Source organism: Tiliqua scincoides, chromosome 4, assembly GCF_035046505.1.
Source record: "Tiliqua scincoides isolate rTilSci1 chromosome 4, rTilSci1.hap2, whole genome shotgun sequence".
In the NCBI taxonomy this organism is placed as follows: Eukaryota; Metazoa; Chordata; class Lepidosauria; order Squamata; family Scincidae; genus Tiliqua; species Tiliqua scincoides.
Genome location: NC_089824.1, coordinates 21835527 through 21848440, shown reverse-complemented (window position 1 = coordinate 21848440; position 12914 = coordinate 21835527). Strand labels below are relative to the sequence as shown.

At 44.7% G+C, this 12914-nt stretch overlaps 1 protein-coding gene and 1 pseudogene across 1 annotated transcript in view; one reads left to right on the top strand and one right to left on the bottom strand.

Annotated features, from left to right (window-relative positions):
* ANGPT1 (angiopoietin 1) overlaps positions 1-12914 on the bottom strand; it is a 162086-nt gene that overhangs the window by 107489 nt on the left and 41683 nt on the right. The gene's annotated exons all lie outside the window — the stretch shown is intronic.
* On the top strand, positions 8027-8143 carry LOC136650850 (5S ribosomal RNA; annotated as a pseudogene).

Below are 12914 nucleotides of genomic sequence, written 5' to 3'. Positions count from 1 at the left end.
CCACCAGACTGCTAAATTCCCTTGAAGGATATAGCACAACTCATGCTGGCTTGGAGGAATTTCAATAGGATTGGGCTGCGAGCTTTTTCCAGGAGTATACTGAGGGGCATTTTGTCAGCTGCAGCGGCCACATCAGGCCCCAGAATGCTTTACGGCTTCTGGGTCATGCCTCAGAATGCAATGCCATGAGGCATTCTGGGGTGCAATACGACCTATGAAGTGGGTCCCTCATCAACACTATACAGAAGCCACAAGGAATTCTGAGGTGCAAAATGCCAAGTGGCTTCTGGGTAGCACTAACCCCACAACTAACCAAAAATTGGCTCCTGACAGCTTGAGAATTGCTGTTGTAAGGAGGAGGTCACCTAAAGGGGATTTCAGGAGTTGCATATGTGACCTGGAAATCATAGCCATGTCCAGAAAAGAAGGTCTTCATATCCCCGTCTTATAAGAACTTTCAGCAAAAATGGTTAAATGATTCCTATTAAAACCAATGGGATGAAAAACATTTTGCTGTATGCCTTACTTCCACCGATTTTACGGTGCTTGCTTGCGACTACATTTTGCTGTATCATGCCCTCAGTGCTCATTTATGTAGCACACTAAACTGACATTTCAAATGGTGCCAACTTCATGGAAACCACATTCAGGGGAAAAAAGAGTTAATACAGAAGCCAAAACAACCCAGTGGTTTTGGATCGAGAAGCTTATTATTCCCCTCAGAGTAGCAGTGAACTCTGTTGTGTATAATATCTGCATAACTCTAAGAAAGGATATCTAAACATAAGGATTTACTGTATTGTTCTAAGAATATCGTCAACAAGGGATCAAATATTTGATTTCTCAAACACAGTGGAACACAGTTCCATTTTCCACTAACATTCCAGCTGTTCTGAAAGTCAATATGAACATCAACCTTGTATTAGGAAACTAGGCCAGATTTTAGCAACTTTTACACAATAAAATGTTGCCACTGTATTGCTATAATCATTGTCTCAAGGGCCATTTCTTGCATTATATGGTAGCAAGGCTGCCAATCATCGTTAGGGAGCACAAATTGTTAATGTTCTGTCTTAATGTCCTGTCTCAGACTCCAGAGGAACTGCCACATCAGTCTGTTCCCACAAGCACAATACCACAAACTTTGTGGCATTTTAAAGACTAGGACAAGATAATTCCTTCTGTTCTTTCTCCATTTCTCCAGTTTTCTTCTTCTTGTGTGTTCCACGCTTCTGGAATTCTATTTACCCAGGAAAATTTTCAAAATTAATTCCAAAACTGGAGCAGGTTCAGTGTACCTCAAGTATTCAGTTTCTTCATTTCTATCTCCCCTCCCCCCCATCTCTGTTATGAAACCTTTTGCATCAATAAAATACTGCAAAAAAGCAATACTTCTTATACAAGATTAATTCAAGATTCTTTTTAATGCAGATTTTTTCTGATGGACATATGTGAGGCTGCTCATTGGTAAATATCACACAAAATGAACATTGATGCAGTCAAACAAATGGTCACACCAGATGGAGTTTTTTTTGCATCACACACATGAGTATGGGCAGAAAAGAACATGAAGGAACTGAACATCACCACCTCTGGGGGTTGGGATGGACCTGGTTGCCTTCTCTGTGCTATTCCCATCCCCAGATCCACTGTCCAGCCCCATCTGGAGCCTGTTCTAAACTCCAGCCCCACCTGGGGCTTAGTCAAGTGGGGCACTGGCCTTCCTTTGGGGTGCCTCTCTAAGAGCCCACACAGATACTGGTTAAGATACCAGCAGGCTGCCAATCTAGGTGGCTGCTAGCATCTCTGCCAGTGACCAGGTGGAATCTCTGCACATGCTGCCACGTGCTCACAAGTCACATCCTGCTCAGCCATTGCTTGCTGATGTGGTTGGTCTTTGGGGATGCATTGAGTTGGCATGCACTGAGGGTCAGCAACTCTGGAAAGGCAGGTCTGGTCTAGGGGGTGCAGACTGTTGAGAGGGCCATGTGCAGGGTAACCAGATGTTTTGTGTTTTTTTTTTAATCTCCAGGACATGTCTTCTTTTTGTCTTGTGTCCTGGAAAAGAACTTAAATGTCCTCCTTTTCCCTCTGAGCAGATCCCTGCAGACAGTGCATAGCCTTCTTGTAATTCATAAATGATATGTACTAAATGATATGTAACATAGTTTTAAATTTAATAGTAAGTGATATAGTATTTAACCACATGAAATCAATATATGAGTGTTTTTAGTTTTTATTTTGTCATGTCCTACATTTTTCTTGGATGTCCTACATTTTGGGGTGCCTGGTCCTCTTTTGTGGTTATGGCATCTGGTCACCTTGGTTGTGCAGCAACAAGAGGACATGCTGGTGGCCATGGCTCTGGTCCGAGGATGCGATGCAGAAGGGTGGATGTCACTGCCCTGAGCAAACTAGCTCATGGCAGAAAATAACTGGCTCTTGGGCATTGTGGCCAGGTGGCCATCTGAGGGCATAGAGCCTGCACAGGGCATCCACAGGTGCCCATGGCAGAGGGGCCAGGTCCAGCCATGCTTTTCCTTGCTCTGCCCCATTCCCCCTAGTGTAGCAGTCAGATAAGATTGGGGCATCATTTATGTAAGAGTTGTGACTTGCATACTAAGAACATAAGAAGAGCCCTGCTGGATCAGGCCCATCTAGTCCAGCTTCCTGTATCTCAAAGTGGCCCAGCAAATGCCCCAGGGAGCACACAAGAAACAAGAGACCTGCATCCTAGTACCCTTCCCTGCATCTGGCATTCTGACATAGCCCATTTCTAAAGGGCCCATCAGCTGGCCATTGATGGTCATTAAGGCTGCAATCCTATCCACGCTTACCTGAGAGGAGAACTCATTGACTATAATGGGATTTACTTCTGAGGACATACATAGGATTGAACTCTAAGCCAGAGAAAAGCCTTTTTTGCAGGCCTCTACTAATATCCCCTGGGGGCTGGGGATAAGAATAGGCCCTCAGTTTGGCTGTACTTGTTGTAAGAGGCTACTAAACAGCCACCGGGTAGATGGGACTCGTCAACCTGGGAAGGCAGCTCATCTGAGAGAAGGAAAACTCTGATCCCACACCTCCACTGCCTTGTGGCTACATCCAGTTATGGAAAAGGCTTCAGGAGTCAACCTCGAGACAAAATCCAGAGCCGGAGTCCCTGAGGCAGTTCATGGCTGAACACAGTCACGTTCTGGCAACTCCTGCGACGCCGCTGGAATCAACCGTATTTGGTCCCTGCCTTTCCATTGGACCATTTCAGCAACGTGGAGAGGGGGGATTTGCTGCATGGGTAACAGCCTATCCTCCATACCTACTTTACCCAGGCTTCGCGCACTGAAGAGGACACTCTGTTCCAGAACCACCATTCATTGCGTGACACCATAGTTTTCCGAGACTGAAGGATGCCAACAACAACTAATATCCACAATTGGCAGCTCTCAATGCCAACTCATGTAGCTGATTCACCTACTACACAGGCCAATGCTTCTGATACAGACATGCTGGCTGCATTAGGTAAATCAATTCTTCTTGGCAGGAGTACTGTAATGTATGTATCTGATATGTTTAGATGTCATGGAGTCATTACATAAATGCATTTCTGAGTTTAACAGGAACAATCTTTAGAAATCAGATTAATAAAGGTTATGGAACATATTAGCTCTGTTTCATTTTTGCTGCTGTTCTGCGGTAAGAGATAAGATGCCAGGAAAATCTGCTTTTAATGTGCTTTAATTCCACAACAAACCTTAGCATATATCGAAAAGAAATAAATTAAAGAAATTGGGATGCAAGCAGTTAGTCAAGGAATGAACAAAGACTACATGGAGATGAGAGAATACTTGGCTATGGAACAGACAGAAGGGAGGCAAAATGCAGGTATATGCAGGTCTTTCTCTTCCGGTTGCGCGCTCCCCTCACATGCTCCAGGGCCTTTGCTGGTGTCTGCAGAAGAGCAGCTGGATGAGATATTCATAGGGATTTCAGCTGGCTAGCTAAGCATTCCAGTGTTCAAGCTCTAGGCAGTGGCATAGCTAGAGGGTGTGCAAAGCACTAAGTTTTGCAAGGAGCCTCACCGCAGTCTGCTAGCGGCCCCTCCCCCCCTTTGGAGCCACTCAAGACGGTGGGGGCAAAACAGAGGCATATGCTATGCCCCCCTCTAGGCATGTCACCACTAGCTACACCACCGGCTGTAGGGCATGTCAGTGCACTGGGTAACTAATAGGGTTACTGTTTGGCTACACATATGGACAGTTCTTTTCTATGTCTATATTTACACATTTTCACTTGAGCTCAGAGGAAATCCCTAAAGTCAGAGTGACTAGTGGGGACTTATTCCACTTTTGCCCTCTTTGCAACCCAGTCCTTTTTAATCCTACTCCTCACAAGAAGGGAGAATTCTAAGAGGAAGCCCCACCACCAGCAGTCAATTACCTATGAAATTAATATTCTGCATATATCGTCAGTGCCAGGTTGCGCTTAGGTTTTTGGTTTTGTGCTTTGGCCCCAAGGCTTCCCACCCCGCAGCTGGAAGTGGAAAAGGGAGAAGAAGCTGTTTACTTCTTCTTTCTCCTCCTACGACTTCCCTCCACATGCTAACTGACTTTCAGTAGTGGTGGTGTGGGTCAGAGACCAAGTAACCCATTTATCTGGGGCAGTTCTGCAACTTTCTCTGTGCCCCAGCCAATCAGCTTGCTGTTCCCTGGAGGTAGAGCTGGTCCCTGGAGAGTAACTGAAGTGGCTGCTTTTTAGTTCAGAGGAGAAAAAGTCCAACTATAAAATATTTAAAACACACACACACACACAAATAATAAATGGTAATAAACTCAGATTGCAACTAGAAGGAAGTGAGCTTGGACCCATGTCAGTTGAGCCAGAATAGGAGAGACAGGATCAGAAAACATCAGAGATCACTAATCATGAAGACTGAGATCCTAAGAAGCATACGTGGATAGTAGTTTGATATGAATTATCAAGGCGCTCAATTCCAAGTCCAAGGATCAGGTTGCAATAGCTATGGTGAGTTGTGTTTGCCCCAGTCCTTGTGCTTTCAGTTTAATTCAGCCAGTGTATGAAAATGAGCTTGCCCTAGTTTTGTGGTCTTTTTTAAAGATCAACATTTGTCTCAATAGTTTGTTTTTCCTGTCTCCATAGTAATGTGACAGCAGAAAAGCTAAAGAAACTGGCATGGATATGCTAATTATTTACTTTTATCAGGTCTGTTTCTGCCACTGCATAGCCTCTCCTTCAGGGCTATGAAAAGTACCGTCTTGTTGCTGTGCTGGAGGGTGCGATACTGCAACTTTTATTGTGCCAGTGGTAGTTGTGAGCTTTCTGCATTGGGCAATGAGAAAAAGAGAGCATGTCTTCTTGCTTTCTTTTCCTCCCTTGTCAAAACAACAATGTGGCAGCATTAGTCACAGTTTGCATGGCTGAGGGCCAATGCAGAAAAGCAAGTCACCCTTTTTTTTTTTCCAAACGTGTCTAATAAAAATGTCTATTAGGCTTTTGTAGGGATTTAGAAATTGACCTGTACTGCTAACCACAGCCAAATGAAACTGGCAAAGCACTGGAGCCAAAGTCCCACATTGCTTTGCAGCTTTCAAGACACCGAAAAGCCTTGTTGAAATGTAGCAGCCATGGCAAGCTGAAAGGCTTTGCCTAAGAACTCCAACAATGCGTTCTAAGCAAAGTCTGACCCCTCAGCAGGCTCAGAGAGGAAAAGGACTTGCTGGTGAGAGTCTGTCAATATTGCACTGAGCACAGGCAAAAAAAAAAAAATCCCCCTTGACTTGTTTTCTTAATGAGACATCCCCTTGGATTTGTTTCATCTGAACTCCATGGGATCCGATTAGGAAAGCTTTCAACTCGGCAAAATTCAAACAAAATTGTCAGGATCAAAGTCTAAAAGGTGGCAAAGCGACTAGATTTTTCCCATGTTCATTTCCCCTTCCCCCAATATACGCATATGTAATAATAAAAAAACAGCTATAGGATTAAATGAACATAGTGATCAATGACATGAAATTAAATGCAGACTGATTTTTCCTGATTCACAGAAGCTGGTAGAGTTTGGAGAAATCCATGAAGTCATTTAATACCCCCTAAATTGTGGGGCGTTGTTTGTTTTCTTAAGAATGAATTGAGAATTTTTTACTTCCTATTACTCTCTGGAGGAAATCTAAAAACATTCCCCATTTTATCTTCTTCACTAGCTGGGACAATGAAAATTTATATGTACCATCAACATCAAGGCTAACATCATGAGGATTTCACATTTGCCCATCTTTCAAATGTTGCCAAATTTAGAAAGTGAAATTTTAATTTAATGTCCGTTTTGCACTAATGTTAAATTTGACCTCATAATTCCACATTTTTGAACTTTAGCTGTGTTTAGCATTCCGTGGTTATTTTGATAGGTTATGAAATCTCATAAACTGCAAAATAATATGACCCTGCATGTTAACTATCAAACACTGTCACATATCAAATTTTATTATCAATTTTCACAGGCTGTCAAATACAGATACAAATATTTATCTGGAAAGTATTCAACATCAAAATTGAGCAAGAGAAATTATGATGAAATCATTGTAGATTTCATTGCAATTTTAGCTCTGATAACCATCTTCCTCTGTAATAAGAAACAACTATGTTATATCTCAGGGACTAACAGACAAGTTATCCTTCTACACATTAACTGACTTTTCTCTCTTTTAGTTTTCTTAAGTGCTGTGAAGCAAGGACAGACCAATAATCTCAAATGCTACTCATCTGACTGGGAAAGGAGTCAGTCTGATCTACCAAAACTACTTGCATGGGTCATTGGATCCCACCCACTGAATTTGAGTGCTGGGAATTACCAATGAAGCGGTGGTTCTTGTTGGAGGAAATTAAAAATAGTTTCCTCTTTTGGGGGGGGGGGGAAGCAGAGTAGCTTAAGCAGCAGACCCCCCCCCCCTTTGTGTATTACCCCAGGGAACCTCCCTCACCCGGCTGACTGCTAATCAATAAAAAAAGACAAAGAGGCGATGGCATGTTAAAGTTGCAAAAAAGAAGTTATTTACTTACAGTTCCACTGAGGGTATATTTACAGCATCTGGTTAGGATGAGAGGTTCAGCTATTACTTAGAGATAGCAAGGCCCTGGAGCTGCCTCGCCCTGCATGCCATGTGCTCAAGATGGCCTGGGCATCAGAGCCCTGGTATGAGCCATCTTAACAGCTCAGTGGTCAGAGGACAAGAGGAAGTGCTCAGAGGAGAAGGGAAGGATAAAGGGTTAGGGCCACACCCCACAAGGATCACAGAGAGAACAGGAGAAAGGTCAGAGTCACTGGGCCATAGCTTGACCCCTTCTGGTCAGCATCCTGCCCCCTTCTGGACGGCAGATGGAGTTGCATCAACTCCAACAGTTCTCACACATTTAGCATCAGGACCCACTTTTTAGAATGAGAATCTGTCAGGACCCACCAGAAGTGATGTCATGACTGGAAGTGACATCATCAAGCAGGAAAAATTTTTACAATCCTAGACTGCAATCCTACCCACACTTACCCCGGAGTAAGTCCCATTTACTATCATTATGAAAAGAATATACATAGTAGCTTGTTAAAAGCACAGGCCTGTAACATTTCCCCAAATGCAGTCACATACCAGGGTAGCATCAAGTCTAATATATTAAAAATAAAATATTGAAATGAATGGGGACCCACCTGAAATTGGTTTGCGACCTACCTAGTGGGTTCTGACCCACAGTTGGAGAAACACTGTGATAAAGCATTATATGGCTTGGCCCCAATGTCCCGCTAGAGCAGTGGTATTCAGAGTGGGGCATCATGGCCCTGGCTTCTGCCCCCTTAAGGGGCGGGGGCAGGGGGAAGGCAGCAATGCAATTCCCAGGATGCACTCACCAGTCCCTGCAGCAGCCTTCCCGGGGTATGGGGAGCCCTGCGCAAGCACCTGCAGGGCTCCCCAGCTGGTTTGAAGTGTGTGATTGTGCTCCACTTCCGGTTTTGCTCTACTTTCACTTCAACTGTTACCTTGCACATACCCGATCTCATCTGATCTTGGAAGCTAAGCAGGGTCAGGCCCGGTTAGTACTTGGATGGGAGACCGCCTGGGAGTACCGGGTGCTGTAGGCTTATACCATAGTCTTTCGAGACTGAAAGTTGCCAACCACTTCAAACCAACTGGGGAGACCTGGCACCCCCAGGACAATGCTGCAGGGACTGGTGAGTGCATCCCAGTCCCTGTAGCCCCCCTGAGTGGTGTGATCGCGCCCCCCAAGTGGGGATTGCGTCGCTGCCTTCCCCCTCCTCCGCTGCCTCCCTCCCCTCCCTTGCAAGAACTTACTGCACTTTTTAAACTCCCAGAGAGTTTGAAAACTGCAGCACTAGAGGTACCTCCACTCATGTAAATTCCAGCCAGAAGATGCCTACCTGAGGCTAAACCTTCCTGAGGCTGGTGAATATTTGAGTGAAAGTGGGTGAGGTTTGCTGAGCAGATGGAGGTAGCGTCATGTGTAATGCTCATGTGGCATAGCTAGAGGGGATGCAAAGCACTACATTTTGCAAGGAACCTCACCACAGCGTGCAAACGGCCCCTCCCCTCCCCTTTGGAGCCATTCTGGGCAGGGAGAGCAAAACAGAGCTGAAAGCCTGTCTCTGAAGGGGAGGTGCTGCTTGCAAGCCACGGTGAGGCTCCCTGCAAAACTTGGTGCTTTGCACCCCCTCTACCTACACCACTGTGCCACTGTAAGTGTTACATGATTATTATGTTATCACCATAAGCACTATTATCATTACCCATGAACATGGACTAGGCAAGCAAAGAGTCAAGCGTAAACCAAATGGGAAAGCAGTTCCTACTGGTTCCCTCTACCCACCCCCTGATGCTGTATACCACCTTCCCAAGTTGCTTTCCAAGTTCCCAAGTACCCACATTTTTCATTCAGTCGGGCAAAAATCAGCCTGGGAGGACTATTTTGATAGGAAAACTTTGAACCATCCAAATCTGGATCTAAATTTGTAGCTTGGCACCATTTCTGAGGGTGTCAATGTCAGATACTCTCAAGAATAGCTCTTCATTGTTGTTTTTCTTCAACACTGCTGATAGGAACCATCTGGTTCCTGAAAAAGTGAACAAAATGAGCAGCTCTATGGTGTATCTTCATAAATGGAGTGCAACTATCCAAAATTACACATTTGGGTAAAAGTGAAATTAAACCTCTATCGTCCTTTTGCCTATCTAGCTACATTGTGTTCTCAGCATGACGTGTCCCACAACAGTCACGATTCAACACTGAGAGAGATAAATTGGATGCGATTGCAGAACAGAGGGGTGCAGTGAATCTAGAGCACTGCGGCCATAAAATCAAGAGATAAGATTTTTACAGCAGGAGCAAGAGTGATAAGCCCTTAAAAATCTTTGTTTCTCCAGTCTTGCTTGTATATCTACACAGGGACATAAAAATGCCAGAGTGGTGTAATGGATAGACTGTTGGACTTGGACTGGAAAGATAGAGTTTGTATCCCTGCTTAACTATGATGCTCATTGGGTGATTTGGGGCCAGTCACTGTCTCTCAGCCTAGCCAATCTAAATGGGATAAAATGGGATTGATATGACCTCCATCTGCACCTTGGATGATGGAACTGTGAAAGGGATGATACATCTCCGCTGCCTCAGCTCTTTGAGGGAAGATGCGACAACTTTTTTAAAAAAAAATTACCTTTTTTCGTTAACTATTCCAACACTTAACCCATTTTTGCCCAGCCCATAGGTGTACACATTTGGTCCCTGTTGCATATATGTGACGTTGGGTAGAAATAACTTAACACAAAAATAAAAAGTGGTTATCGGGATTAAAAATCTCATTAATGCAGAAATTATACAACAGCTTAAATCAAGATACACATTCAAAAAAATTTTAATTAAAAATGACAGTATTTCTAATATGCTGATTGGTGCATCTGTTCTGACATGATATAAATACAAGTATGCACCCTTATCCATGGGAGTTCCATTCCAGAAACAGCCCCCCTCCCCATGGATAGCTGAAACCATGGATATGGGTGAACACCCATCCCTGGGGTCCGGGGGGGGGGGTTGTCCCTTGCCTCTGGAGGGGTTTCTGAGCGCTGAAGTTGGACAAAAAAGTGACTTCTTAGTTTCACAGAGAAACTTGAAGTTTTCCGTAAAAAGAAGTAAAAAGAAGACTTTTAAAAGCCTTATAAATCATTAGGAGACCCAGAAAAGCCTCCTTGCTGAGTTCAGATGCCCTTTCAGAAGATGTCCCTAGCCTCTGTAAAGGGTGTGCGGGGGAGTGCATGCTGGAGGGGGGTCCAGATCTGATCCACAGATAAATGAATTCACAGATTCAGGATCCGAGGATAAGGGCCTCCCCTGTAAATTCCTGTTTTGATAATAGCTTCTTATTCTCTTGATCCACTGACTCCATTCCCTAAATCTTATGGCTGAATACATTCTGTCAAATGCAAAGTAGCTCATATCAGCACATGAGGAGCAAGTTTCTCTTTGTGTCTTGTCCTTTTTCAGAGTTCACTCAGAAGGAAGCCCTGCATGAGACTCATTAAAATTCAGCAGCCATGGCGTACAGATGGAGCAAGCTGTATCTTGAAGAAAGAGGAAGGTCAAGAACAGAAAGAAAAAAAAATATTGGCAAAGGAATGGAAGGCTTGCAGTTAACTCTTTTTGCAAAACTGATCCTAAGGCTATCAACTATGGAAGCACAGCCATCACTTACAATCTTATTCTGGCTATTTTTTCACTGATCACTAGACACCCCTTCCATTCAGGGCTGGCCCATGCATGAGGCTAACTGAGGTGATTGCCTCAGGTAGCATGGGGTGCCCTTTGCTGTCTATGAACTTGCTGCTCCTCCCACTATCTGGGTTGAAAAAGGAAGAGAGGTATGGAGCAGAAGAGGCATTGGGAAGGAGAAGAGAGTGATGGGCAAGAGCATCTCATCTCTTTCACACTTCCTCTTCCATTCTCCTTCCTTTTCAATTCAAGGAAGAGAAGAGGCTGGTACACCACAGGTACATCACTCAGGAGCCATAAGAACATAAGAACAGCACCACTGGATCAGGCCATAGGCCCATCTAGTCCAGCTTCCTGTATCTCACAGCGGCCCACCAAATGCCCCAGGGAGCACACCAGATAACAAGAGACCTCATCCTGGTGCCCTCCCTTGCATCTGGCATTCTGACATAACCCATTTCTAAAATCAGGAGGTTGCGCATACACATCATGGTTTGTACCCCTAAATGAATTTTTCCTCCAGAAACTTGTCCAATCCCCTTTTAAAGGCGTATAGGGTAGACGCCAGCACCACATCCTGAGGCAAGGAGTTCCACAGACCGACCACACACTGAGTAAAGAAATATTTTCTTTTGTCTGTCCTAACCTGCCCAACACTCAATTTTAGTGGATGTCCCCTGGTTCTGGTATTATGTGAGAGTGTAAAGAGCATCTCCCTATCCACTCTGTCCATCCCCTGCATAATTTTGTATGTCTCAATCATGTCCCCCCTCAGGCGTCTCTTTTCTAGGCTGAAGAAGCCCAAACGCCGTAGCCTTTCCTCATAAGGAAGGTGCCCCAGCTCCGTAATCATCTTAGTCGCTCTCTTTTGCACCTTTTCCATTTCCACCATGTCTTTTTTGAGATGCGGCGACCAGAACTGGACACAATACTCCAGGTGTGGCCTTACCATCGATTTGTACAACGGCATTATAATACTAGCCGTTTTGTTCTCAATACCCTTCCTAATGATCCCAAGCATAGAATTGGCCTTCTTCACTGCCGCCACACATTGGGTCGACACTTTCATCGACCTGTCCACCACCACCCCAAGATCTCTCTCCTGATCTGTCACAGACAGCTCAGAACCCATCAGCCTATATCTAAAGTTTTGATTTTTTGCCCCAATGTGCATGACTTTACACTTACTGACATTGAAGCGCATCTGCCATTTTGCTGCCCATTCTGCCAGTCTGGAGAGATCCTTCTGGAGCTCCTCTCAATCACTTCTGGTCTTCACCACTCGGAAAAGTTTGGTGTCGTCTGCAAACTTAGCCACTTCACTGCTCAACCCTGTCTCCAGGTCATTTATGAAGAGGTTGAAAAGCACCGGTCCCAGGACAGATCCTTGGGGCACACCGCTTTTCACCTCTCTCCATTGTGAAAATTGCCCATTGACACCCACTCTCTGCTTCCTGGCCTCCAACCAGTTCTCAATCCATGAGAGGACCTGTCCTCTAATTCCCTGACTGTGGAGTTTTTTCAGTAGCCTTTGGTGAGGGACCGTGTCAAACGCCTTCTGAAAGTCCAGATATATAATGTCCATGTGTTCTCCCAAATCCACATGCCTATTGACCTTTTCAAAGAATTCTATAAGGTTCGTGAGGCAAGACTTACCCTTACAGAAGCCATGCTGACTCTCCCTCAGCAAGGCCTGTTCATCTATGTGTTTTGAGATCCTATCTTTGATGAGGCATTCCACCATCTTACCCAGTATGGATGTTAGGCTGACCGGCCTATAGTTTCCCGGGTCCCCCCTCTTTCCCTTTTTAAAGATAGGCGTGACATTTGCTATCCTCCAATCTTCTGGCACTGTGGCCGTTTTGAGGGACAAGTTGCATACCTTAGTCAAGAGGTCTGCAACTTCATTCTTCAATTCCTTAATAACTCTTGGGTGGATGCCATCAGGGCCCGGTGACTTATTGATCTTTAATTTATCAATGAGGTCTGAAACATCTTCTCTTTTCACCTCTATCTGACTTAACTCCTCGGTCAGGAGGGGCCGTTCGGGCAGCGGTATCTGCCCGAGGTCTTCTGCCGTGAAGACAGATGCAAAGAACTCATTTAATTTCTCTGCCATCTCTAAGTCTCCT